General features: G+C 55.6%; 1 long non-coding RNA gene across 4 annotated transcripts; it reads left to right on the top strand.

Moving 5' to 3' along the window:
- On the top strand, nucleotides 24-24,659 carry LOC110388840. Of its 4 annotated transcripts, none has more exons than XR_002432999.1 (5): nucleotides 24-1,998; nucleotides 2,389-2,505; nucleotides 3,829-3,866; nucleotides 4,206-4,486; nucleotides 24,015-24,659. It is a non-coding gene; the product is annotated as an uncharacterized LOC110388840 (long non-coding RNA). The 4 variants fall into 4 exon arrangements; XR_002433001.1 differs by lacking the exon at nucleotides 24,015-24,659 and adding an exon at nucleotides 11,495-15,497; XR_002433002.1 differs by lacking the exon at nucleotides 24,015-24,659 and adding an exon at nucleotides 8,350-9,853.

Here is a 26,831-nt window from a genome sequence, read left to right as displayed (position 1 = left end):
GGTGCGGGCCGGGAGGGGTGGGTGCTGCGTTTGCTGCTGTGTTAGGATGCTCAGTTTGGCTCTGTGAGGGGTTGTGGTGTTGCTGAGGACTGCGGGAGGCCGCGAGGCCATTCAGCTCTGCCCTCTGTGAGGAGAGAGGCCGCCTTGCCGCCCTTGGGCCCACGCCCTTATGCCGGGCTCTGTGGTGGCTCCCTGTGGCCTGGGCTGTCCCAGCCCTGAGTGAGGCCCTGCTGCCTCGGCCTGGTTCCGTGGAGCGGGGCTGGAGGTGGCCGGGGTTGGGAGGCGTCCCCTCAGCCCGTGGCCTCATCGTGTCCTGTGGGGCCCTGCTGCGAGAGGGGCTTCTGGCTGTGGGTTCTGCCTGTTGGTAGAGCAGCTGGGGCTCTGCAGAGTTGTGAGGGGCGTGGGTGGAGTGGCTGTGTTGTTTTTTATTTTTTCTCATAGACAATACAACCAAAACAGAGGGGATGAGCGCTCATGGTGCACAGTGCCATTGCTCTGCCTTGGTGCTGTACTGTCCCGTGGGCAGTTTGCTGTGGCTTCTCTGGCAGTTTCCTTACTGCCCAGCTCCTTCCTGGCTGACACACGCACAGTCTTTGTGTATGCAGCGCTGATGGGGAGAACTGGTCAATGCTCTGCACCGTGGGCTGCATGGACAGAGGAATGTGACACAGCCACCAGTCCTTGGCACTGGGGTTATCCTGTTACATGGGATTGAGCCCCCATTGTGGCACCGTAGACCTGCAGTGCTGTCACGCGTTCCTGCGCTTGAGCTAAGGAGGCTGTCCCAGCTGGTGCTCCTGAGACTGCCTGGAGTGTGATCCAGGCCGTGTGTTTGGTCTGTAGGTTGAATTTGGGACTGAGAGATAAACCACCACGTTGAGTTCTTTGACTGCGTGTCCGTGACCTCTCCATCCTGTGTAGCTGCTGTATTTCCCACGTGTTTGCAGCACTCATTGCAGTGTCCTTCGTGATCCACGTGTCCCTGTGTGCCAGAAGCATCGCGCAGTGGGACGTAAACAAGAAACATCTTGTAGTAAAGAAGGACTTGATGCTTCCTGGGGTGGGGAGCTGGGAGCTCTGGAGGAGGTTTCCTTTCCAGCTCAGGTTCCCATCCCCTCCTTACAGCTACCCTGTCACCTGTGCACCCTTGTTTGACTGATGCTTGGTCCTGTCCGCTGAGAGGGCTGGCTGAATGGAGGCAGGCCCATCTCCTCCTTCTTTCCTGTCCTCTAGAACATGGTTTCAGACTTCTGCTGAAGTGTAGGCACCAACAAAACAGAAGGAGGTGGAAGGTGCCCTGTGTTTCCCTGTTAGGGGTTGTTAGAAGCTGGTGATGAGCAGTTGCTCTTGCGGTGTCGGGGAATTCCTGCAGTGTGTGTGTTTATGGGAAAGCAGGGTGGTGCGTGCACGTGGGATGGAGGTAGGATTGCATGTGGGGCATTAATTTCGGTGCTTTCCTCTCTTCTTCTGCCGCCTTCACGCGGCTCTGTCCTGATGCTCCATCAGAAATGTCTTCTGGGAGGAGCTGGGAGCCTGGCAGGGTGCTTCTGCTCCTGCCAAGGGCGGGCAGGTTGCATGATTGAGACAAGCTGCTGTGAGAAGAGCTTTTGGCTGATTGGATATTAATTAGTTTTGGAAAGAAATATGAGGAATGTTAGAATACTATTTTAAGCTTCAGCTTGGCTGAGGGAAGGAAGGAAGGAAACGAGGCCATGGGGATTAATAAAGTGATTTCACTGATGTTTTTGTGGGGCAGTTAGCCTGAAGTTAGAGTGCTTTTGACTTGCAGTATTTGGCTGAGGTCAAGCTTTCACATCTAATCTCCTCTCAGGGCGCTGGTGCGGTGGGTTTATGAGGCTCAGCTTCAGGCAAGCTTCCCAGCGGAGCCTGGTGGTGCAAAAGGAGCACGAAGCTGCCAGCACCGGGGGCTCTGCAGGTGTTGTGTGCTGTGCAGCAGCACAGTCACTTGTGCACAATGCAGTGGGGACTTGGCTGCAGGTAGGGGTTGCTGGAGGGTCTCTGCTCAGATCGGGGATGTGCTTCTCCTGCTGGCTGCTTTGGCTTTTGCTGTAACGTGGTTGAGCTGAGGCTGACAGCGGAGCAGGGGAAGGGGTGGTTTGGAAGCCTGAGCTGGGCTGCTTCTGCGGGTGAGCGAGTGCTCTGTTTTTCAGAGCTGGGCTTAGCATCTGTCAGCGGCACCAAAGCAGCTTTGGAGAAAACCAATACCCAAAGGCATACTGCAAAAGGCCAAGCAGGGGGAAAAAAGGAAAGGTTGATTACAGGAAAGTGTGAAACATAGACAGGAGGAACCAAGTCAGAAAAAGTTCAGCTCTTTCAACGTCCAAGTAAAACAAGATGCATGCATTAATGAAAATACACCTTCCACAGGCTGCTGCACAAAAGTCGGATGTGTCAAGCCCCTGGTTCTGGCTACTACACCCAGGCGTGAGCTGAAAAATGAGGTTCTGCGGCCGCCCTGAGAGGTCACCTCTGCAGCTGCAGCGGGTGAGAGCGGGGATAGAAATTTGGACCGGTCACATTTGTTTGGATGCCTTTCATAGCAGCGCAGTAATATTCTGACAGCCCTCGCTGGTTAATCGTGTACATGGGCAAATGTCACGGAAGGCAGGTGTGAGATTTGCTGCTTGTGTACGAGCAGGGCAGCCAGAGCTGGAAGTGAGCCACTGGGTCCTATCCGTCTTTTGGTTGAGGCAAAACCCATTCCTCATGTCTATTGCCTCCTCTTTTATCCAGTCTTGTTTTCAAAGCTCCGTGCAGCAGAGCTTCCAGCCTTCTGCAAAGGAGACTATTCCCATCGCTCATAAATCTACTGTCAAGAAGCTGTTTCCAAGATTAAAGCTTAAATGTTTCCCCTCTCTGGTTTCATCCCCATCTCCTGTTCTTCCCAATCACCAGATCTCACCCTCCTCCTAGTGCTAGGCACTTCCAGAGGACGCACATAGGGAATTCAGTGCCCCTTAGTGCCCCAAAGAGACCTGCGTGGGATGCTGTGGAAATGGGGTGCGCTGCTCAAGTGGTTGTGAATGGCACGGCCAAGCTTTGGGCAGGCAGCTGCATAATGGCATTTGGCAAAATCTCTCTTGTCGTAGTTCCCTCTCGGTTGCTTTACGAGCTGCTCAGAGCGCTGACTTAGCGTTTGGCCCACGGATAGGAGTTGTTAAAGGTCAGCGTTTGGGCAAGGCCTGTGTGGTTTTGGGATGGGCCGTCAGTCCTCTGGAAAGTGGTTGGAGTTTGGGGTCTGCTGGGGGTGTTATGCTGCTGTGATAAGTGCTAGAGGGGGAGAAAGTGCAATAATGAGGCATAGTGGAGAGTCTGGGGTTTGTGATGACTGCTGGGTGCGTGGGTGGGGAATTCCAAGAGAGAAAGGAAGGAAACGGGCAAGCAATGGGAAGCAGCGTGAATCTCTTGGCCATGAAACTCAACCCTTCCTTGGTAAAGCTTGGAGGAGTCCCCCATGGAGGAGACCCCACATCTTCTCCTCAAACCCAAAAAAAGCAAAGGGCTGAACGCTTGGCAGGAGGAGGCAGGATGTGGTGGGCACGACAATGCTCACCCTGTTCTCCCCAGGGCTGCTTTGGGGCAGCTCCTTGGGTTGGGTGGGGGCAAGGCTGCCAACCTCTGCCCGTGCAGGTCAGCTCACCCCTAAGGGCTCCGTGCTCTCCTATGGGGTCAGGGTGGTGAGGGTTGCTGCAGGGGAGGCCTGTGCCATCAGCCCTTCAGTTGGCCTCTTCCAATGCCCTCTAGCAAGAGATAAACATTTTTTTTGCACTTAAAAGAATTTTTTTTTTTTATTTTTACTTGAAAAAGCAACGCTGAGATTTCCTCCCGACGTTTAACTCAAGTCGGTAAGTGACAAACAGAACAAACAGAACAAGCATTCCTATTTCGCTGGGACAAAGGCTCCAAGATCCTGCTGTGATTGAAATGTTTCATCATTTCCGAAGCAAAGTGGGGGGTGAGGGGTGGGAATTAAAAACAAATACTAAAAATTATGCATTTCAATGTTTTTCTAATTATTTCCCCCATTTTGGCTGAAACTGTGAGTCCAATTTGGCCCCATTTCACGAACAGTTCTGGAAGCTTCCACATCTTCTATTTTGGTGACTTCTCCTGTCACTGATGAATAATAGCTCGATCTCTGCCCCGCCGAGTTCCCATTCACCCCTGTGTGCTCCTCTTTTCAGATTTGTAGCTGGGTTCTGCTCAGGGCTGTGTGGCTGCACCACCTCGACTTGTGCTGGATGCACCGCTGCTTCCTTGTGCTGGATGCTTGCACCCACGTGCGTGTTGGTTCTTCTGCATCTCGAGAAAGGAGAATCATCCACATCTGTGCCCTTCTCAGCTGTGGAGGAAGTGCTGGGGAGGTGATGGTGCAGGATCTTCGGAAGGGCCATAGGTCCTATGGGCCAACCTGGGCTCATCCACGCAGAGCTCCTTCTGGTGCAGCGTGTCTGCCAGATCCCAGGTGAGCAATGTCGTCTTCTCCAAACCTATGAGCAACTTTTCCCCCACAGCACTGCTGGGGAAAGTACAGACAGACTGAGGTCTTCTGTGTTGCCTGTTTGTCCCCATGCCTGTTTTGTACGAGTCAGAGGGGAACAACACGTGTTGATGTTTAGGGTCGCAGATGGTTTTGTTTAACATGTTAATCACAATAGCGTGGCCTGTGACTGCTCCCAGCAGTGGGTACTGAAGCACTGTGCACAAGCTCTGCTCATCAGTCAGGGAGGATGTTCCTGAGCTTCCACTGTGCTTCAAAGCCTGGCGGTGTTCCTGGGAAGTGCCCTGCTCAGGGCAGATGTTGCTCTGGGGACAGCAGTGAGGAAGCGTGGTCCTGTCCCTCTGCTTGTGCACTGCCAGCCCAGGAGGGGCTGAGCATCTCGGTGCTGGCTTTACCCAAAGCCCCTCCCAGCCTTTGACTCTCTGCAGACTGAATGTGTTTTTTTGCTTCCTCTTCCTAAGCAGGAGATGGCACCCCTTCGTAGTAGGGAATCTGTTTCATTTCTGTGCCCTTTTAGACTTTATGTTGCCTCAGTGCAATCTGTGCCCGTGCAGCGACAGCAGCCGTCCCGTGCCATGTACTTGCCCGCAGCTCAGTGCAGAGCTTGCCCTTGGCTGCTGTTGGTGTAATTTAAAGGTTGGCTCAGCCCTCCTGCAAAAAAGAAGAGCCTGTGGTCCATGCAGGTGCGTGGGGAAAGAAGCAAGGAGCAGGCAGCTTTCTCTGCAGAAAGCTCTGTTTCCTTTGGGATGGAAGGATGTCCCCCTTCCTTCCCACAGTGCGAGGGAGCCAGCTTGGGCTTAGCAGCCTTAATGAATCTCATACAGGAGCTTTAGGGTGCTTACCCAGATCAAACCACCTCTCCTGGCTCTCTGCTGCATCTCGAGCAGCTGCTGGCTGCAACGCTCGCACGGTTGGAGGGTGAAGGAGTAGCGGCACCGAGAGCAGCCGCCAGCTTCTTCCACGTCGACCTTGGCAAGCCACGGGACGTGACAAGCCCAGCAGAAAGCGAACGGGCTTTGGCTGCGCTCTCGGAGCCAGAACGTGAGCAGAGCTACCAGAACTCGCTGTACTGGTGGGGCACGGGGCGGCTGCGGGGTGTGCAGCGAGCCCTGACATCCCCTTCCTGCCCTGGCAAGCTGCCTGCTCCGTGGCTTCCCTGCCACCCCCCGCCCCCCAGCAGGGATGAGCCACGTGCTCTCTGTGCTGGCTCAGAGCGTGCGTTCCCCCTGTCCCATCAGCAGTTAGATCCCTTGGCTGCTCGCAGCAGCATTTGGCAGATGGGAGATATCTCACAAGTACCGAGTTCCTGCGGGGTCCCTGGAGGTGGGTGATTGGTGCGGGACCTGGATTTGCCCCTCTCCAGGAGGTCTCCCCCCATCAGTGGGAGCACATTGACAGTGTGACTGCGGTGCTCACGGGGTGGGGGGCAAGCGTGGGGTGATGTGGGGCATCAAGGGAGTAGAGGTGTTGGAGGGGGCTATAACTCTTCAGTCCATAAGGGCTTCTCCCCATGCAGCCCCTGCTCAGCAGAGCAGCAGAGGACAGGTTCCATGTCCAAACGTGCAAGCAGCTTAGGAAAGCACTAAGAATATAACCTTGCTTTAAGTAAATCCCTGAAAGCCACCCTAAAGGGAGTCAGGGACGGGCAGATGGAGCCTGCTCGTGTGTTTGTGACCTACAGGGCAGATTGCAAACACAGGCACTTAATGCCAGCAGCAAAACAGCAGTCTCAAAGAGGCAACCTGTTTTGAGAACAGGTGAAGATTTTCCCAAAGCTTTAGTTTAAGGAACGGGAGGAATGGTTTAAGGTAGGATCGTGGTCCGCTGCCTGGAGTTGCAAATCTCAGTGCTTTGTGCCTGCCTCCTTCCCCCAGCTCCAGGGCTGTGTCCCACTGATACTCATCTGGAACCCACTGTGGGATCTGGGGCTGGAAACGCTTTTCCTGCCTGGGTTTGGGGCACGGTGGGCTGCGTGCTTCTGCTGCTGCATGAAGCATCTTTATCTCACCCCTGCAGCTTCGTGGCTGTGAAGGATGGGATGAGGGCGGATTAAGATGGCACATGGGCAGATAAGTGCTGCTGGATGGTGCTTAGCAGGAGCAGTGGCACCTGCGAGGAGGAGCACCGTCCTTGCTTGCCCTCGGGGTCCTGCTCCCAGATGACCTGGTGTGGGAGAGCTGAAGCAGAAGGCGATTTTCCTGATTGTGATCTGGGCAAGGAACACTTTGCTCACCTCCCTCCTCCTCTGGTCTGGTTAAACATCACTTTCGATCTCTGTGTTTTCCCATGAGCTGCCTCCGCCACCTCTTGCTATTTTTCTGTCCTTTGCACTGATGCAACCATCGGTGTGACTGCAGGGAGCTGACCTGCCTGATCCTACTCGTGTTTTTCCCCCTTTCCCTGGGCAGGTGCATTTTCTTAGCAGGTGTTTATAGAGCAGGCTGTGGTCTGAGCTAAGCTGCATGTGGTGTGGAACTGAAACAGCGCGAGTGTGAAATAATCCTGTCCTGTTGTGCTGTGTCTCCTTTCTCTGCTGTAGTATAAAGCCCTAATTCCTCCTGCCAGGTAATCTCCAAGCTGTTCCGATGGATATAGGTACAAAAGAGCTTAGAGAAGTTGTTTGGTTGCAGCTTGCATACTGCACAGGAGTTGAGAGGTTTGGGTTTTATTCAAAGCTCCTCTGCTTTCTTCCACTGTGTTGCAGACCTCATAACCACATGTGTAGAGTAAAATGCTTGAGCTGGAGCCTGGGCTCCTGGGTTTTCCCTCCTCTTTGCTGCAGCCTCTGTGTCCCTTTGCCCGTGCATTTATTTAATTCACTGCTGCTCCAGAGCCTGTGTTACCTCTGACAATGTTTCATCCCACTGCAGCTGAATTCTTTTGCACAGCACTTTATGGTGTCTGCACGGGGATGAGTAATAGCCCCCAGTCGCCAGCCATCCAGCATAATTAGTTGTATTTCCTAACGAGCCTCAGACTGCCTAAGTAGGAGTCAGGAGGAAGACAGAGCAAAACCCACTGGGCTTGTGATGGAGTCGGTGCTTTGTGCTCTGTGTGCCAGTGCTGAGGTCCTGCTTGGGGAGTGGGGCTCCTGCCTCTGCCTCCCATGAACAGAGGCATCGTGGGCAGATCTTATCGTGCTTGTTTTTCCCTGGAGTGGCTGCGGTTTATTTTTCCCTGAGAAAGGATTTGGTTTTTAGAAGAAATCAATTAAAATCTGAAGCTGTTCCAGAGAGGGTGTTGGTCGGATGAGTGTATTTTAATAGTTTTTGTTGGGTTTGACATTGTTGACACATCCATTAGGCCACGTACCAAGGAAAATGGGGAGGGGAAGGGTTAGACTAAAGCAACTTTGTCTCTTGAAACACCCATTAATCTCCATTTATACAAGGCCTTTTCTTCCAAAGGTTGCAATTAAAACATGTTCCAGTTGACCTGGTGCATTGCCCCACTCGCTCTCTTGATTTAGTGCTTTAACAAAACGCTCCAAATTTGACTTTTCCTGTGATTTGGGGCTCCGTGAGTTGGTTTATTTTCTTAATTAGAGATCGTGAGATGTCTTGAAGGGTGAGAATGGTATCCCAACACCTCTGGACGCGTGGTGGCTCAGTGCTGTGGAGCAGCTCCGTGTGGGCTCTGCAGGATTTACCCAGCTGCAGTGAAGTTCTTGGTGAAGGAAGGCGTTTGCTGCTGGGATCAGCGCTGCAGCTGCTCGGGTGGGAGCACCCTGCTTGCCCAAACTCAGCAAATCAGTTGAGTTTGAACGGAGTGTAATTGGAACCAAGGAGTCCTGGTCCTCCAGGTATTGGGTTTTTCTTTTTCCTCAGGTCGCATTTTGAGTGAGGCTGACTTTCCTCCCTGGTTTTGCTGCCTTGGGACTCTGGCTGGCAAGCGTAATTAACATGGGGCAGGGTTTTTAATTCCTGGCACAGAAACAGCGTTAATGGATTTGCTCAGTTCCCTTTTATCAGCCTTCCCAGCCTGCCTCTTATCTCAGCACTTTGGGGAGGGCTGAGATGGGATTAGGAGAACGTGAAGGCCTGATAAATGGAGATAGCAACCCGAGAGCCGGGGCAGATCGATGCAGGTCCACCGTGAAGCTGCAGAGAGCTGCTGGGCCGGCGATTCGAGGGCACTGAGGATGTCACAGGAGCTTGGAGACCCCGTAGGGATGTGTCACAGCGCTCAGAAACCTGTTGGGATGAGTGAAAGTGGAGCTCATGTTGAGGCACCCGGCCCTTGGCTTCCTGCGAATCGATGCTGCGCTTCTGTTTCCCTGAGTCGGCAGTTTGCGGCCGCGCTGATGAACATTTGTGGCTGGGTGGAACTTTCCCAGGCTTCGCAGCATTGCAAAGAGCTGCTGGTGTCTGAAGCAGCTGCTTCTGTTCTCTGTGCTCCTCTGTCCCCAGCGGTGGGACAGCAGCCACTGAGCTGGGGTATGGAGCGAGCTGGGGGAAGGGGAGGCAATGGGCCACATCCTCTAGTTGAGGCGGGGAGAGGGATGCAGAGCTTGGGAATCACTGCAATCCATCCTGAGAATGCCAAGGGAGTGGAAGATGAGTCTGGTGGGAGAAGGCTTCTCTGCAGCTGGAGCAACACCTGGGAGTGACCTTCACCTTCATGCCTCCGCGTGCATCCTCCGCTCTTATCCTTGTGGACTGAAGGGTGATGTGTGCTCACAGTGCAGCCCTGCTCAGCTCAGGGCCACCCATCAGCACCCGCCGTGGCCGTGTGGCAAATTGGCTCCTGCTTCCGAGACCCCGTCCCCGTCTTCCCATACAGCAGCTCTTCCACTTCTTCTTGGAGGCACCTGGGACCCCTCTTTTTTCAGCCCTCTGTTCCCCAAGCACCTCACCAGGGATGGGAGAACTGCTTTCTCTCCACCTGGCGCTGCCTTGCAGCTCTCTGCTCAGCCTCCTTCCCCAACTCACCCCTGCCTTTCCCTTCCCCCGCTTTTCTCCTTTAATTTGCCTTTGCTTATTTGGAATACAAAGCCCCTCCGTCACACTGTTTATACTGCAAAGCCCATTGCTTAATTCTCCTCCTTATCTCCCTACTTGACCACTGGGGCTCCTCATGCCCTTTCCCTTCTTCCCAAGCACCCAGGATGGGTGGCAGCCCCTGGTCCCACAGCAGCTCTCTTGCCAACTGCTCCTCTTTCTCATCCCATGAAAACTGCTTTCCCTGGGGCTGGCAGATGTCTTTGCCTCTCTCTATCTGTTCTTTCCTCCCCAGAGTGATTTCTGGGAACACAGCATGGGTTGGGTGAAGGATGTGGGCATCCCCTGTTCTGTGCATGTCTGTGATCTGTGTGCTGGGGGTGGAGGGGAACTGGGACCAACAGTGAGCAGCAATGTGGGATGTAGGCTGCAGACCCCCGAGCCGGGAGGTCAGGCTTGTCCTAAGCCCATTGGGATGGGAGCCAGCCTGAAATAGCTTCCTTGTCAGAGTTCCCACCAGAGCCAGAGCTCCTTATCTCCCCACTGCCCCCGGATGAGCCGCAGACAGAGCAATGTCCCCTTGGTCACCAGAGTGTCCTGTGACCTCATCCCGTGGCTGCCCCTCGTTAGCAGGGCTTGTTAGGTGGGGGCTGAATGCCCCGAGTGTCATGGGGCGGGGGATGTCTGGCTTCAAAGCTGCTTTCAGCAGTGCAGAAATGAGGGGGGTGGCTCACAGAGGTCTGGGAGCATCCTAAAAATAAGTGGATAAGGTTTTTGAGACAGTCCTACACAGTGTTCCTGTCTCTAACTTAGAGATGGATTGGATGGATGGCCTAAGGCAGGGGCTGGACGAGGTGATTGCTGAGGTCCCTTCTAATCCCAACCATGCCACAATTCCTGCTGGAAAGTGACCTGAGCCACTGCTGTCCCCACTGGGAAGCCGGGCTGTCTCACTGCCCCTCTCTGCACTCCTGTGCCGCCTGCAGTGGTCACACCACGACCTCGTGGTGCTTCCAGCTGCGCTCTCCTGGCCCCACAGGATATCCTGCTGGCCTTAACAGGACCCCTGGGGGCAATTAGTTCTCTGCTTTATGACATGCCTGGCTTTTCTCAGCGAGAGCACAAGTTCTGCAGCCACATCCCAGCTGTAGGGAGGTGATGGGGCAGGGGGTTCTGCATGCCCACCCCACTGCAATGTGCTGCAGAGGGATGGGTCCCGCAGCACCTGTCCTACGCTGCAGTCCTTGCAGGCACGATTTCCCACCCACAGCATCCCGAAGTTTCCTGGAGGAAGAGATTACAGAAGAGGATTAGATATAAATCTCCGCTGCCGCAGTAAATCATCATTTTTGCTGCTGCCAGCTCCGCCAAAAGGAGAGGCAGCGCTGAGCGGCGCTCCCCGAGGAGCGTGGCAGCACTGCTGACCCCAATTATTTCAGCGCGATAAATCACCGCCTCTCCCTGCTCTGCCGTAAAGCACTGCTGGTGTTAAACACCAGGCAGGTGAGGGAGGAAACAGCCAGCGTCCTCTTTCACTGCTGCTTAGTGCTAGGGCTTCTAGGGGGAGGATTCTGGGGTTCTCTCTATGACCCCAAGCAACCTACTGTAGGCAACGTGCTTTGGGGGGGGGACTGGAATGGGTGATCCCCAGATCCACATCTGTTCTGACCGCTGTGATTCTGTGATGGAGACACTTCTCTGAGAGGTGTGGGATCGCTCTGGGAACAGAAACTTTGAGATTGGCACTGCAAACCAGCGGGGATCCCCTGCAGGGAGCTCTCTGTGGGTGATTTGGGACCGAATGGATGTGGTTTTTATTTTGTGGATGGGGAAGCTGAGGCATAGAAGCTCCGTCCCTCCCTGCGAGGGTCCCCTATGGGTCCCTGCTGTAGCATCTAGGGGTTCACACTGCAGGTGCTGACTTCACAGCAGAGGTGAATCCATCCTCAATGGGAGAACCAAGAGGAGAAGTGATGCTGTGCTGCCACTCAGCAGTGATTTTTGGGTGAACGACGCTTGTCATTCCATACAGCTGCTGCTAATAGACCGGCACATGTGCAGTCCTTCAGAAAACACCCTAAGAAATGCAATGGAAGTCTTGCATGGAGGAACAGACGGTCGAGCAGCTCTGCTGGGAATGCCAAAAGGCTTTCTTGCCTTCTGCGGTTCACACAATCAGCTAATAGCTTTGCTGACAGATATTTATCAGCCTGAGCACGCTTTCCCTGGGCTTGGAAAAATAGAAGCCTACTCCCAGCCCCAATAAAACTCAGCCTGATTCCCCCGAACGAGCTCCCTGCATATCAATCCTCCTCCTGGAGTCGTTAGGAGCAACATGGCCCGAGCAGAACGCCAAGCCACCCAAGGACGTTTGGGGCATTCTTTCCAGTGCTAAGGGGAAGGAAGATGGATGGACCCTCCCAGCAACCACCAGGCTCAGCCCTTTCCGATTCCCGGTGCTGAGAAGGGAAATTTTGCAGTGAGGGCCGTGATTTTTGTACATCTTTGGAGCACAGCAGGTTTGTGAAAGCTCTCTGTGTATATGAGCATACATATATACACATATGCATATATATATATAGCATATAAATATATATGTGCATGTATAGACTAAAAGGGAATCAGCCACTATTCTCTTGCTCAGGGCCAAGATCTGCACATTCTCTTTGGAGTATTTCGTGCCAGATCTTAGCTGTGAATTATATCTGAAACAAAAAAATATGTTTCATTACATCGGTGCTGGTGAGCTGCTGGGGGGCTTTGGCCACTGTCTCGCTCAGGAAATAAAAATGACCTCATCAGTGAGAATTGCGGGGTGAAGGAAAGCAGCTCCAGCTCTGCTGGGTCGCAGGAATGCAGGGGGATGTGTGGATGCTGATGGAGAGGAGGTGCAGCTGGGTTGGCCGGGAAGCCCAATGGGAAAGGATTCCTATTGGGAACTTCCTAACTGTTGGGATTCCCAGAAGGAACCCAAAGCATCACGGAGCCGATGGAGGGTGAGGGCTGTGGGTCTGGGCAGCTCACAGGCATTTCCCCGAGCTGTGGGTTGGGTCTGGCCACCACAGCATCTCATCTGCTTCCAGCCCTCTGCTCCCCTGCACACTTCCTCATTGTTCAAGGTATAGCACGCTCCATTTGTCCTGTCCAGGCAGGAGCCTTCGGCGTGCAAGAAGTGAGGAAAGATTTGTCCCTCTGGGTTGGCTTTCCAGCTCCACTGCTGCTGTCAGGGAAATGGTGTGTCAGAGAATCTGCCCCAAAATGAACTCCAGCACAGCTGGGCTGAGGTTTGGGTGCTGTAGGGACCACTGATGTATCCCTTCAGCCTCAATGATGGCTGAAGGCAAACCCCAGATCTGGCCTCAGCAGAATCAGAACATCTGCTTTGGCATTGGCACTGGAGGGCTCCGCTGGGTTGAAACCCAAGTGGATGAGTGCAAAGGACCAACGTGACAATGAGAGGGGCAGTGTACAATCCCAGGTGTAGATGCAGCTTTAGGGTATCCCAATGGGAGCAGGAACCCCCCAGTGCCAGAGCTGCTTGGAGCTCCTTTCCTGCAGAGCTCGGCAACGGTTCCTGCTTTGGTTCCTATTAGCAGAGCTCTGCGGTTACGCGCGCTCATGCAGCGCAGCGAGGGGCGGAGACTTCAAAGCCAAGATAAATAGTCGTGGGGTCTGGCTGGGGCTCTAGGAAAACAGAGCGGGCAGGGAGCAATTTGCTTAATGAGCTCTCCGTTATCTGGCAGCGCTGCCTGTGAGCGGGGCTCGGCCGTGGCTCCGCAGTTCCGAGGCTTGCCCCATTGCCATCCCCCATCCCCACTCCTGCCCGGTAGCATTGGTCACTGGCAACTGATGCATGGGATGTGCCCACTTCCCTTTGCCTATGGGTACCCCTGGGGCTCTGCACAGGGCTCGCTCTTCTCAGGGCTCTGCTTGGCTCCAGGGGCAGTGCTCGGGGTCCCTGTGCCCATGTGAGGCTGTGTTGGTTGGTGCAGGTCTGCAGCTCTGTCTGTCCTTGCAGCCAGAGCTGGTGAGAACCAAGAAAGCCAATAATCTGATATCACCTTGAGAGGCTGCAGCAAGGTGCTCAGCTCCCTTGATCCTCTCCTTTTGGCTGAGGAGAGGGAATGACGGGGTAATCCCAGAGCAGCAGGCACTGCTGAGCATCTAAATGAGAGCCCGTCCATTAACGAGCCATTGTTTACCCATCCTCCTTCCTTTAGCAAATGCCTCGTGCAGCACAGGGATACCTGAGGTGGAGGAGCTCTGTGCAGGTGGTGAGACTGGAGAATTTTGGGGATCTCCTGCAGCAGCAGCGGCTCCTGACTGTGCCAGGACCAACTCCTTCACCCCGACTCCTTGGGAAGTGGCTGGCCAGGGCAGGCGAGCTGCAGCTGCAGGCATCCAACCTCAGCAGGAACCTCCAGCTGGGAGAAGACAAACTCGTGCTGAATGGTTCAGGTCCTGTTCCCTGACTGGGGTGAGCAAACAGGCATCTGCTTGCTTTAATCCCCGTCTGCGCAGAGCGAGGATGTTGCTGTTCGTTGTCCAAACAGGGTTTTTGCAAAAGGAAGGAAAGAAAAAGACAAGATAAACCAAACCCTAATGGGGAATCCTTTGAGAAAGCCAAGTGCTCATGCAGGAGCTGTGGTGGCAGTGCATGGCCTCAGCTGCAGTGTGAGTACCTCCTGCCCCACGCGGCATCCCAAGCGCCGACCCCAGTGCTGAGCGAGCTGCTGGGCCCTACTGGGCTGGGCTTCTAGGGGTCCCCCAGCGCTGTCCCATCCCGGTGGCTCTGTGCTGCCCACCAAGAGGGACAAAGAGCAGAAGGAAAAGTTCCCAAGGGCTCAAGAAGCCCAAATCCCCAAATTCCCATTGTGTTTCCCCTTGGTTGGCTTTGCATCTCCTTTGGGGAGCACCAAGGTCCCGTAGAGCCGCCTCCGCTCTGTGCTCACCCGTGCACGGTAGCTGCGGAGAAGCGATCCGGGGATTAAGTTTCCAGGAATTGGCAGAGCCCGGCTCGGTGCTGAGCCACCAATCCACACGATTAAAAATAAACACACAATTAGGGGCGGGCTGCTCTCGGTCACAGCTGATTTTTATCGACCCCGGCCGGGCACTGGGCTGGAGCCGCTCTTTTTCCATTCCTGACCCCTGGAGGATTTGGGAAGCAGAAAGTTCGAGTCGGGGCCGCTGTGAAATTCTGGCTGCTCCTGGATTTTCCCATCAGACGTACGGCTCGTTCACGTCTGCTTGCGGAGGTTGTAGGGCTGAAGGGCTCATTGCGCAATGCCTGCCTTCTCCACCAGCTCCCTTTCTCCGTCCCAGTGTAGGGCTCAAGGGTGTGCTGGGATGGAGGGAGGGCAGGGAGGACGCCCACCCTGTGCCTTGCTATGGACTGCTGCCCCAGTATTCGCCGTTTGGTTGAGTTTTCCCATTCCAACAGACCAACTTTGAAGGAGAATGGCTCAGTTCACGCTTTGGGTGCAGAGAGCCCATCGGAGCCAGCTCCAGGGGAACGGGGCCCCATCCTGCTGCCATGCGCTGGGCACAGTGCGGTTATCGGAGCGGGGTGGCTCCTCACTAAGATGGAAATTTCTCCCCTGGCCAACGGCAGTGGTCTTGGCGCGCATCCCTGCTCCCCGCCGCGGAGCCTCGCCACCTTCCCGGGTTCACTTTGTTCACAAAGAGCCTCAGATAAGCTTCTTGGCAGGGTGCTGTGTTCTGCCGCCGCATTAGCTCGGCTCAAGACGTTGTTTTTTCTTTTTTTTTTTTAATATTAACCTCTCATAGCCCTGAGCAGATGTGGCTCAGAGAGAGCGCGGGGTTGGGACGGCATTGATTGGGAGCGTTGGTGTCACCAGTAGTGCCACCGCAGAGCGAGGGGACATCAGACTCAATGAGCAGTGATGGTGGCAGTGATTCCCTTGGGCTGAGCCATGCAGGGACCCAACCCCATCCCAAGGGATGGGCATGGAGATGGGGATTGGGATGGGAATGAGGATGGGGATGGAGATGGGGGTGGGGATAGAGATTGGGATGGAGATGGGGATATGATGGGGATGAGGATGGGGATTGGGATGGAGACTGGGTTGGGGATGGGGATGTGTTGGGGGATCAGGATGGGGATTAGGATGGGGATAGGGATTGGGGATGGCCATGTGTTGAGGATAAGGATGGGATTGGGATGGGGATTGGGGATGGCCATGTGTTGAGGATGAGGATGGGATTGGGATGGAGATGGGGATGAGGATAGGGATGGGGATGGGGATGGGGATTGGGATGAGGATCACGCTGCTGCCCATGGTCTCCTTCCTCCAGTGCAGTGGTGGCACTGGGAGGACATTATCCCAGTGAAACCCAATGGACAAGAGAACCCCCTGCCTGGTTGGAGCAGGCATTGGGGTTATTGTGCCATGAAGGTATCTCCTAAAACCCCTCCTGGGATGCTGTGGTCCCCAGGCAGCGCGTGGCCCTGCAGCATGCCTAGGTTCCCGGGGGAGGGCAGGCTGGCATCCGCCGTGCCCTGTCACGCAGCCTCATTTATCTTCGTTAGCTGCGCTGTTTACGCAAGCAGGAATTGGCCAGCGGCGCCCGGCACTGCTGCGTGCCAAGGGAGGAAGCAGGCAGCAGCTCTCGTGGCTGGCACCCAATGGCCAAACTCTCCGACTGGAGAACAAAAGGGCAGGATGCAGCCCAGCGATCGGAGCTGTGCTCACCCCACCGCCCCCCTCCCTGCACCTGGGGCTGGGGGCTTCTCCGGGGGTGGGCACCCCACACTGAGTTCTGCGCTCGGGCAGGCAGGGTGCCCCTAAAAAGAGAATGCACATGGATTTCCAAAGCGTTTCACGGGGTTGCAGTGCAAGAAAAATGCCATTTTCCTGCTCTGACAAACACCATTCCATGTCAAACTGCCTGCGGGGAAACCACTTGTTGCAAGCCCCAAAGAAAGGAATGAGCAGAAGAACAGTGTCACCTCCGTGCTCCCCTGAGCTCCGCGCTCGGGTTGCTGCCCTGGGGCTGCTGAACCCCCACTGCGTGCCCGGTGCCAGCGGTGCCGGCACAGAGCCCCTTTGTGCTGCCATGTCCCGCTCTGCTGGCTGCAAAACAAGGGATGGGTGGGAGGAACGCGGTGACACCACGGTGTCACTTGGGGACAGGGACTTTTCTCACACCTCCCTTCCAGGTGAGGGGAAACAAAAGGACCCCAAATATTTAAGAGCAGGAAGGCAGATCTGTAAACTGTCTACAAAAGCATCCTCCGGAGGCGAGGCTGGGGCTGGCTGTGCGCCCGCCGTGCGAGCAGAGCCGTCCTGCTGCAACCCTGGGGCCGAGCGTGCCTCGGGATGAGGCTGGTGTGGGTCGGGAGGAAATCCCCCTAACTCGTGAACCCTGCCTGGTTTTGGCTTAGAAATATAAGGGCATTGAAGTCGCAGAGGAGAAGCATCTGCCTGGTGGCACATGAGGTGCTGAAACCTCTCCGTGCCTGCGCAATACGGACACGTGTCCGAGCTTGTATGGCCACATCCTGCTCCCCAGCCCCGCTTTGCCCCAGCCCCTTTGCAAATCACTGCACTCCCTGCGGACTGACCTTGCAGCAGCACTGAGCTCCGTTGTTTTGTTTCCCGACACCAAATCAATGACAGCAGAACCTCGGAGGCGCTCGCCCTGTGTGGGTGCATTTGTATGGGCACCTCGGCCCCACGCACGCGCCAGGAATGAGGTGTAACATCTCAGCAATGTAAACAGCTCAGGAAATAGTGTCCGTCCCTGGCTGAGCTCCGCCAGCAGCAATTCAGAGCAGCTCTTTGCTGGGCTTGAGGCCACCAGAGTGCTGCCTGGAGCAGCAGAGCGGTCCCTTCCTTCCTGATCCTATTTAAATCCCCCAGAAGCCCTGGGGAAAAGCAATACCCCCCCAGCATTGGTGTCTGCTGTAGGAGAAGGCAAAGAGCAATGGGAAATGGGGGGCATGAGGGCAGGGTCCTCCTCAGCTGCCCCACTGGGTTCCATGCAGGAGGGGTTGGGATGGGATTGGGAATGGGGATGGGGATGGCGATGGCAATGGCAATGGGATGGGAATGGAGATGGAAATGGAGATGGGGATGATGATGGGGTTTGGGATGGTGATGGTGATGACGATGGCGATGGTGATGGAGATGGGATGGCAATGGGTGATGATGAAGACAGCACTGCTGCCCGGGACCTCCAGCGCAGAGATGGCACTGGGAGGACAATGATCCTCCAGGTGACGTGTGTGATTTGCAATTGGAGGTGGGGAAGCACTTCACAAATGTAGGCACAATGGCAGCCCCACAGCCCCTTCTCCTCATCTCGCCCCGGAGCTGGAGCTGCTCTTTTTGGGCTTCCTGTACCGACACGTCCCGGCTTCCAGAGGTCTGCCAAAACCCAGGGATTAGAGCTTTATCTGCGGAGGTGAGGGCAGCAGTTGGCGGGGACGATGTGTAGCAGCAGTCCAAATCCTCCTCATTGAGCTGCATTTCAACAGCAGCTCTCCCGAAGCACCTGATTTGTAAAACTGCATTTTTAGCTCTAGCTTCACCCGCTGAGCTTTGGAAAAAAATAAAAAAATTCGGAGAACTGCTTCCCCAAATGAAAACGCTGCTTCTTTTATTATTATTATTATTTCCAAGCCAGCCTTGAAAGCACAGGAAGAAAATGTAAATATTTTCATCCGCAGGTTTTGGGGCTGAGGAGGTTTTTTCCCTTGCAGCTGCGCTCGACGCGAAGCGCTGGGCTCCATTTCCCAGCTCAGCCCCACGCTCCCCCCGCAGCCTTTCCCCCAAAGACCAACGGCCAACCCAGGAGGGGTGGGGGCCCTCAGCCCCCTATTTCACCCCATTTCCCATCCCCTCTTTGCATCCCTTTTGGTGCAGAAGCACTGGATCGGCGCGGTCGGGCTCCCACGGGTCGGTTTGTCTTGGCACGTGGCTGGGAGAGCAGGGGGGGCCCAGCATGGAGCGAAGCGATTCTTCTGTAAACCAGCGCTGATTATAATTACAGCGCTCTAATTACCGCTCAGCAAATAAACACCGAAGGGCAGCAGCATCCTGAGGGCACGTGGAGCTCCAGCAAAACCCCGTGGGTGATGGAGTGCATTGCGCAGGGGCTGTTGGTGGGAGGGATGGAGCTGAAGCAAATGCTTAATTCCAAGTGCACAGAATGGTTTTCCCCTCCCAGAGATCCCCATGGGGCTTTTGATGCTCCCAGAAAACTGAGGTTGAGCCCAGGGATGGGGGACATGGGACCAAGGATAGGGACATGGGACCAGGGATAGGGACATGTGGATGCCCCCTCCCTGGAAGCATTCAAGGCCAGGCTGGATGGGACTTTGTGCAACCTGGTCTAGAGGAAGGTGTCCCTTCCTATGGCAGCGGGGTTGGAACTAGCTGATCTTAAAGGTCCCTTCCAATCCAAACCATTCTGTGGTTCTATGACATGGGACCAGGGATGGGGATATGGGACCAGGGATGGGGACGTGGGAACAAGGATGGGGATGTGGGACCAAGGATGGGGACATGGGACCGGGGATGGTGTTGTGGGATCAGTGATGGGGGTGTTGGACCAGAAGTGGGAACGTGGGACTGGGGATGGTGATATAGGACCAGGGATGGGGATGTGGGACCAGGGATGGCAATATGGGACCAAGGATTGGGATGTGGGATCATGATGGGGGTGTGGGATGAGGGATGGTGCTATGGGACCAGGGATGGAGACACAGGACCAAGTAGGGCTGTGGGGCACTGAACAGAGACAGGAGCCTCGGGGCTGGGGAGCAGTGGGAGCACCCATGGGTGCTGGGGATGCCGCCGCTCCGTCCTCCCCCCACTCAGCTCACAGGGACTGGGTCCCAGCTCTGTGCCACCATTCTCTGCCCCTCGCCACTTGCCAGCACTGTCCCACGCCACCGCCCGGCGCTCTGAGCCGCCGCTCTGCCTCCATTCACCGCCCTCCTTCCAGCTTTGGACCGAGTGCCCAGACGCAGCCGTCTGTCTGGTGGAAAATATTTCTTCCTGCCGGACCGCTGTGAATGCGCCGCATCATAATTACAAGCTGGTGAGTTGTAGGTGCTCGAATTAGCGCTGGCGTTGGCAGCCCGGCGTGCGGGTCTCTGCTTTGTCTCACGCGGCTTTCGCTAATAAAATCAGACCGGCAGCGCTGGCGAGCGGCGTGCCGCTTCCCAAAGCTGTGTCGGGGCACAGAGTCTCCGCTTTACCCTCTGCAAAGCTCCTGCCCCCATCCGATGGGGGTCTGCAGGAGGGTCCAGCCCTTCAGCTCGGAGTGATGGGGAAGGGATGCACCCGGCTCGGCTCAGCGCCGCGTCCCCATCCCCGTCCTTTTTCCCTGAGGTCCCCACGAGATCCCAAAGGGATGGGGGTGAGCATCACTCACAACCCCACCTGGTGGTCCCATCCTTCTGGAGGAGCAATTTGAGGACTTTTCTTTAATTGCTCTATGACTGAGTGACTTTTAATTCCCCCCTCATCAAACGTAATCCCATTTGCTCCTTCCTGCTTCCCTCCTTTCCCTTTCTTTTTCTTTTTCTTTTTTTCTTTCCTTCCCTCTCCTGGAAATTAAATTAACATTCCATCTAATTACCCAGCCACTTCTCTAATTGCCGAGGGGGGCTGTGGTTGTTGTGCTCATTTAATTAATTGAGACCTGCAGTGTTTAACGAAGAGGAGGATTTATTGGCTGTGGAGTGGGTACGGAGGGCGAGCACCGCGCATCTCGATGGCAGCCCAGGGGGCTGAGGCAGGCTGGCTCGGCATGCATTTTATTTTTCATTTCTTTTATTTTTAATTAATTTCTCTTTTCCCTCTGCGTGTGCGCTGTGCAGACGAGCAGAGCCCGGCACGCTCGCCTTGCTGGGCTCACCCTTTTCCAATGGAGAAATGCGTTTTCCAACACACTCGGTCACCTCAGGGATGCAGCGGAGCTCAGTGCCACGTTCCTATCTCCCCCTGTCTGGGGGCTGCTCCAAACCCCTCTGCTGCTCCCCCTGTCCCAGCTGGGATGCAGCTCAGCTCGGCTCACGGTTGGGTTCTCGCTCCCTCCAGATGCTCGAGGTCCTTGCATCCCTTTGGGGCAAAGCGTGCAGTGCAAAGCTCTGCACCGAGCTGCTGTTTTCATATGTCACCGTAATATTGGCACCTAAAAAACCCCAACCAAGCAGACAAGAGAGCTGGCAAACTGCTTCGGGTGATTTATTCGTAGAGTTGCTGCAGCCCTCATCCTGAACTCCCTGGATTCCCCACGGTGCTTTGCCACGAGCCCAGGGGTGCTGTGTTCATGGGAAATTGGGATCTGGCAGCACTTCCCTGCTGCAACACTCAGCAAAAGCATGGGTTCATTGCCCCCCTTGCAAAGCAACAGCTGGGTGGTTCAATTCCTTTACAAGGAGAGGAGGACCCAGCAGCACTACCAGCACTTCTGGCAGCTGGGTCCCTCCTCTGTGGGTTTGTCTGGGCCATGGGGCAGTGCTGTCTGAGCAGGACGTGGGAACAAGGACCCAAAGGACCCATGGGGAGGGTCGGGTTCTGCGCTGCTCTGTGCCACATTTCCCGTGGGGCTGCCCTCCTGGGGGGACGCTCTTCCTGGAGGTTACAGTGTGTTACATGGTACTGAGGGCACTCAGTGCATCTCCCACTCCTCTCCTTCCTCACAATGATTCCAGGACATTATCCCAATGGTTCCACCAGCACCGATCCCATTGCAGACCAAGCTCTGCTTCATGGTGATGGAGCAGCAGCCCCAAACCTGTAGAATCACACAATGTTTTAGGTTGGAGGGGACCTCAAAGATCATCTAGTTCCAACCCCGTGCCGTGGGCAGGGTTGTGCAAACCCCACTGCAAACCCATGGTTGCAAAGGGGCTGAGTTGGGCAGTAGCATCGTGCGGGGCCGTCCCATTGGGGCACTGTGCATCCCCATGATCAGAGCATCGCTGCTTGGGCATCATCCGTCCTTGGTTCCCAGCCAGACAGCCCCTAGGGACAAATCTCCCTTCCCTGGGAGAAACGAAGGGCAGATTTGAGTGCAGGGCTGAAATGTGCTTTATAATGCACCAGGGAATATCTGCTCCACGACCTTCATGCCTGAGGAGCTGTGAAGGAGCCCTTTGGAGACAGCCGTGCTGCAGGTGCCCTATGGGCACGGCCCCGCTCCGGGGACCCCATCCATCGCAGCTCCATCTGGCAACGATCCGATCCCACGAAGGGGATGGATGGGGAGGAAGGCAGAGCCTTCCCACTGCACAGCATGCGCTCAGAGCTCAGCCCGCGCGAGAGGAAAAGGGGCTCGTAAAAATATGATTAGATTTATTCTGCCTCATTTCAACCCAGAGCACGCTCGTAATTCACCGTTACCGACAGGGCTTCGCCAGGCAGAGACCCCACTGATCGACGCTTTCCATGAGGAATTCCTTGGCGGGTTCCCAACTTTGTGTCAGACCCCTCTGGGCTGTGTTTTGGGGTCGGCTTCAGATGTGTGACTGAGTCGGGAGGGGCTGCAGGAGCTGCAGACCTGTCCTGGACGGCCCGCGGAGGAGCCATGCGCATGGATCTGGGAGAGCTGCCTTCTGGCTGCATTTTTCCGTGAGCAAAATAATAATGATGACTTTTTTTTTGAATTCACTTGTAAAGGAAAATCGTTTTTCAAGATGTATGCCAAACAACAAGCGGGGTTAATCCAAAGCGTCCCTCTCGCCCCACTCCAAGAGCCATCCCCAAGCGTTGACCCTTCCCATTGACCCAAGCCCTTCCCTTCCATTGGACGCAACGGAGCCGGAGCAAAGACTCAGCTCAGCTCCGCTTCAGCCTCCGCTGCAAAAAATTTAAAGCCTGTTTTATGGCAGGCAGGTCTGGCCTGAGTTCCTCCTGCCTCCCCGGAGACTTCATGAGAAAGTCATTCTTTGGCTGATTCTGTTGACGCTTTGTGTAAGAGTTGCCATGGCTCTCACCCGGCGCACCTCCCCCGGACAGGAGTCGGGGACCGGGGCTGCTGCCAGCGATGGGTGGGGACGTGGGGACACAGACACCCCACAGCCATGGGGAAGACCTCACCCGGGCTCCTACTCCATCCCTCTCTTGCTCCATGATGCGTTACACCATTTATGGAGCCATTCCATGTGTTGCCCTGTGTTTTTGTTTTTTTTTTCCCATGTCTCATCCCATCTCAAGCACACCAAAGTTTCAAACTTTCCCATACCCCATTAGGATATGCGATCCCCGCCGGCCGGGAGCTGCTCTGCAGTGTGACATAATGGACAGAGGGGACAAGGGGACCCCAAGCTGGGCTAGCTGCCTACAGGGACTTTTGCAGTGTGCAGAGGGATGGTCCCCAGCACCCATACATCTCATTGCCATGCATGGGGCAGAGCACAGGGGCACTGCTCAGCGCCCTCCGTGGGTCCCTCCGCAGACTAAACAGCCATTTCTGATGAAAAACATCCCCCAAAAAGCCAACGAGCGAAACCGTGGCCTCCCTTAATGATATTTTCTTCATGGTTTTGGTTTGGAATATCTTCCCCATAACTGAAGAGCGAAACCCTCTCTCAGGTGGAAGCGCTTTTGATTTTCTCCCTTCCCAAGGCTCCTCGGGGATGTTGGCAGCACCATGGCTGGTCACCATGGGCTCTCCCCTTCTTGGGACCCTATGGGATCGTTGACTGGAGGACGAAGGGATTTCTCCGCGCGCTCCCTCCGTGGACCGTTCCAGCTCCTTCCAACGCGGTTGTATTTTATCCATGGAGCTCTGTAAGGATTTTGTTCCGTCATCCTGGAATTTTTATGACTCCTTTGTGTGTATATAATGCGATTGCCCTGGAACAGGGAGAAATTAATCATTGTTCCTTTGTTAGTTTTCAGGAATTTTTAATGCCTATGTTTTTGTTCATCTGTCATGTCCAAATGTGGGGTCCATGGGCTATTTGACATTGAAAATGACTTAATTGCTTAGGTTTCCCCCCTCGGTGTTTACGGACACTTGTTCGTGGTGGATTTGGAGCATGACATTCCGTACCATGTACTTTCTGTCTGTTGCCAATTTTTCACCCCATTCCAATGGTTCCTCTCCAGGAATCCAATGGGTAAGGCTGCAAGTGGGAGCCCAGGGCAGCGCTAAGCACAGGTGGGAAGCCAGAGCTTCTTGGGGTGATGCAGAGATGGGAAGATGTCCAAGACTTTGTTGAAGCTGGGACTGCAGCTGATGGTGTTGGGTTTGCACTGGGCTCTGTTGCACGGTGTCATCCCAGTTTAAGGAGCTGTTGGTTGAGATCCCCTGGGAAGCTGGCCTTAGGGACGAAGGAATGGAACAGAGCTGGGTGGAACTCTTTAAGGACGCCAGTCTGAGAGCACAAGAGTTCTCCAAAAAGTGGGTGCCCCATCCCTGGAAGTGCCCGAGGCCATGGATGGGCCCTGGGCCGCCTGAGCTGCTGTGGGGCAGCCAGCCCAAGGCAGGGGGTTGGATCTGGGTGGGCTTTGATGTCCTTTCCAACCCAACCATGCCACAATTCTATGATTCTATTTCCTTGACAGCTCCTCATGTTGGATGGGCTGGGCAGCACCACGTGGAGGTGTCTGGAAGCACAACGGCTGAATGTGCCACCCCGGAGGCCACGCAGAGCCAGGGTGCATCCCCAGACCGCGCATTTTTGGGTCTCTTAGCACCCATGCAAGCATCTCCATGGGGCCAGCGTTCCCAGCAGACCCGACCGTGCAGCATTTCCCTGCAGACCCCACCGTGCTGCTTCTCCAGCTTGCTTGTGCAGCTGCAAGCAAGAATTCCCAGAGGAGCAGAAGAACTCTCCGGGCACCGCTGTTATCCTACAAGGCATCAGCGTGGGGCCGGATAAACCCATGCGGATCAAGGGCAGCTTGGCTGGTCAACGGGAGGCAGCCAAGGCAAACAGCAGCAGCTCCCAGACCTCAACCGGAGCCCCTCGGTTTCCCGCTGCATTTCGTTTGCTCTTTTGCTTTCAGGCAGAAGGGGTGAGGTGTGGGGCCGGGCGTGATGACCACGCTGACATTTGGGCTCTCAGACGAACCCCCCCCCCCCCCCTCCCCGCCGGGGGGGATGGAAACCGCGTATCACTCAGCGCGCTGCACACGTCATTAGGAAAATGTTAGTTAAAAGGAAAGATGCAAATGGTCCCAGGCTGTGCTTCCTGATCGCTCCGCAAAGCCTCTGCGACGTCATGTGCTTTCGTTCCGGCTCTGAAATGCCTTCGACGCTTTTTCGGGCACGTTCCCTCCCGCCCCATCGGGGCTGGTTTGCATTAGGCTGTTTGCTCAGCAGCTACTGGGGGTTTTGGCAGGACTGCTGCTGCCTTCTGCTTGCGGAGCACGAGGGTATCGTGGGATGCGGCTGGACGTGTCCAAGTGGAGCGTTCTGATGTTGGGGAGAAAAGCAGCGCTTGGGTCCGGACCCATAGGGCTCCCCACGTGGCAGCGCGCGGTGTCACTGGCACAGTGGGGCTGGGGGTCCCACCACCATCATGGGAAATGGGGACCACAGTGACCATGGGCTCTGCAGACCCCCCTGGGGAGGTCACCCCGATCCCAGAGCCCCAGTAAAGCGTGTTGTGCGTTAAAGAAAACAGTCCCAGCGTATTAATACTTGCAAAAACAAACAGGAGCAAGGCAGGAGAAGGAAGGAGCTTGCCATTGAGGAGCGCTGAGTTTCTAGACCTCCGTGCCCTCCATTTCCTATGGCCATTTCCACCCCGCACCACGAGCAGCCCCTGCGAGCCCCTTTGGTGGTGCCCAGCACGGTTAGCTTTTGAAGGGCTCCTGTGTCCCTCCCCAAACAGATTTGTCACATTTTTGGTCTCTTCAGCATCTCCAGCGCTTGCAGTGCAACGCAGCACCCTGCTATGCAGCGGGCAGCGCTCTGCTTGGATGGGAGAGTGCAGAGAGGAGCTATGGAGGTGCTGCTCCGCGTGCTGCTGGGGGCTCAGGCATTCTCACTGCTGCTTCTCAGCACTCCTCCATTGGTTTCAGACAGATCCTGAGCTCAGCAAGTTGGTCAGAGTGTCGGAGCGGTGTTCCTTCCCGCTGGGGGGAGGACGCCAGGCACGTGCCCTGCTCAGCCCCGGCACTGAGCAGCACAGGGCACATCCTTCACCCCCAACCCATGATAACGCCGCGCTGGAACCAGGCTGAGCTGGAACCTGGGGGACCGCGGAGGGGGCACCTCCAGGAGCAAAGGGTGACACGTAGCTTGGCTTTAATCTGTCCCCAAAAGCAAGCATCCCGCTGGCTGCCAACTTACCTAACCGCGAAGCCAATTAACTTTGCTTTGTTTACCTCCTGCTGCTTTCCCCTCAGCGATCCCAGCAAACAGGATTTCTCTTCCCTCCTCCTCCCCTCCCAGTGCTGCGAACGCTGGGTCTCTGTTTGTTTGTTTGCTCGGGGAAGTGCAGGTGGCTGCCAGGACCCCCCCAGCCCGCAGCCAGGTGCCCCAGGTGGGCACAGCGCCTGATCCCAGCCTGCCCCAGCCTGCGCCCTCCGCGTTGCACAACGGCCGACGGAGCGCCCGGATCGCGTTTCTTCCAAAATCTGCCAGAGAGCAAACACTTTTGGGGGGGCTGGAAGACCAGACAATGGGGGAAAAAAAAAAAAAAGAAGTCATGAAGGCGCTCGGGCTCCGCTGCAGCGCCTGTTTGCACATCTTGCTGCTTTCCCACATGGGGACACGTGGGGAGGTTCTCCCGGCGCTGCGGGCCCTGCGGCAAAACTTGGGCTGCCGGTGCGGCTGTTAACTCTGGAGCGTAATGATGGCGCGGCACAGAGCGGCAGGGAGCAGCTGTTTGTCACCAAACCCCAAAGAAACGGCGCTCCCTGCTTCTTTCTGTTGGCTAAATTGGCTTTCTGCAGTCACCACGCGGGAGCCAGGGGACAGCGGGGATGCTGCTGCCCATCCTGCAGCGCTGCGATGAGCACGCGGGCGTGGGGAAGTGCTCGTCCCATTCGGAGACAGCTGAGATAAAGGGAGGGGATGTCCTTGGCTCTTCTGGAGCATCCCAAGGTCACCCCGTGTCCCGTCAGCTGCCAGGGCCCGGTGTCTCCTCTGGGCTTGGGACCGCGGTGCTTCGAGCCCCCGGAGTCCCAGGTTTGCCTAAAACTCAATGTGTTTCCTGCAGGATTTAAATTCCTTGACATGGCTCTTTGTCTGGCTGACCTGGATTTCTTTATGATTAGAAATAACTTCTCCCCATTCGCCATATTAGAGCATCGCTGCTGCCTGGCCGGGGGCTGGTGGCTCGGGGCTTGTCACCCTGCTCCTCGTCCCCGAGCTCCGTGCCCATCACGGGGCCGGTGGAGGACCCCCCATCCCTCCGCTGCTCCGAACTA

This window comes from Numida meleagris, chromosome 27 (genome assembly GCF_002078875.1).
Source record: "Numida meleagris isolate 19003 breed g44 Domestic line chromosome 27, NumMel1.0, whole genome shotgun sequence".
NCBI classification, from domain to species: domain Eukaryota; kingdom Metazoa; phylum Chordata; class Aves; order Galliformes; family Numididae; genus Numida; species Numida meleagris.
Note: the sequence above shows the minus strand (reverse complement) of the source record. Positions and strands in the feature narration are given on the sequence as shown.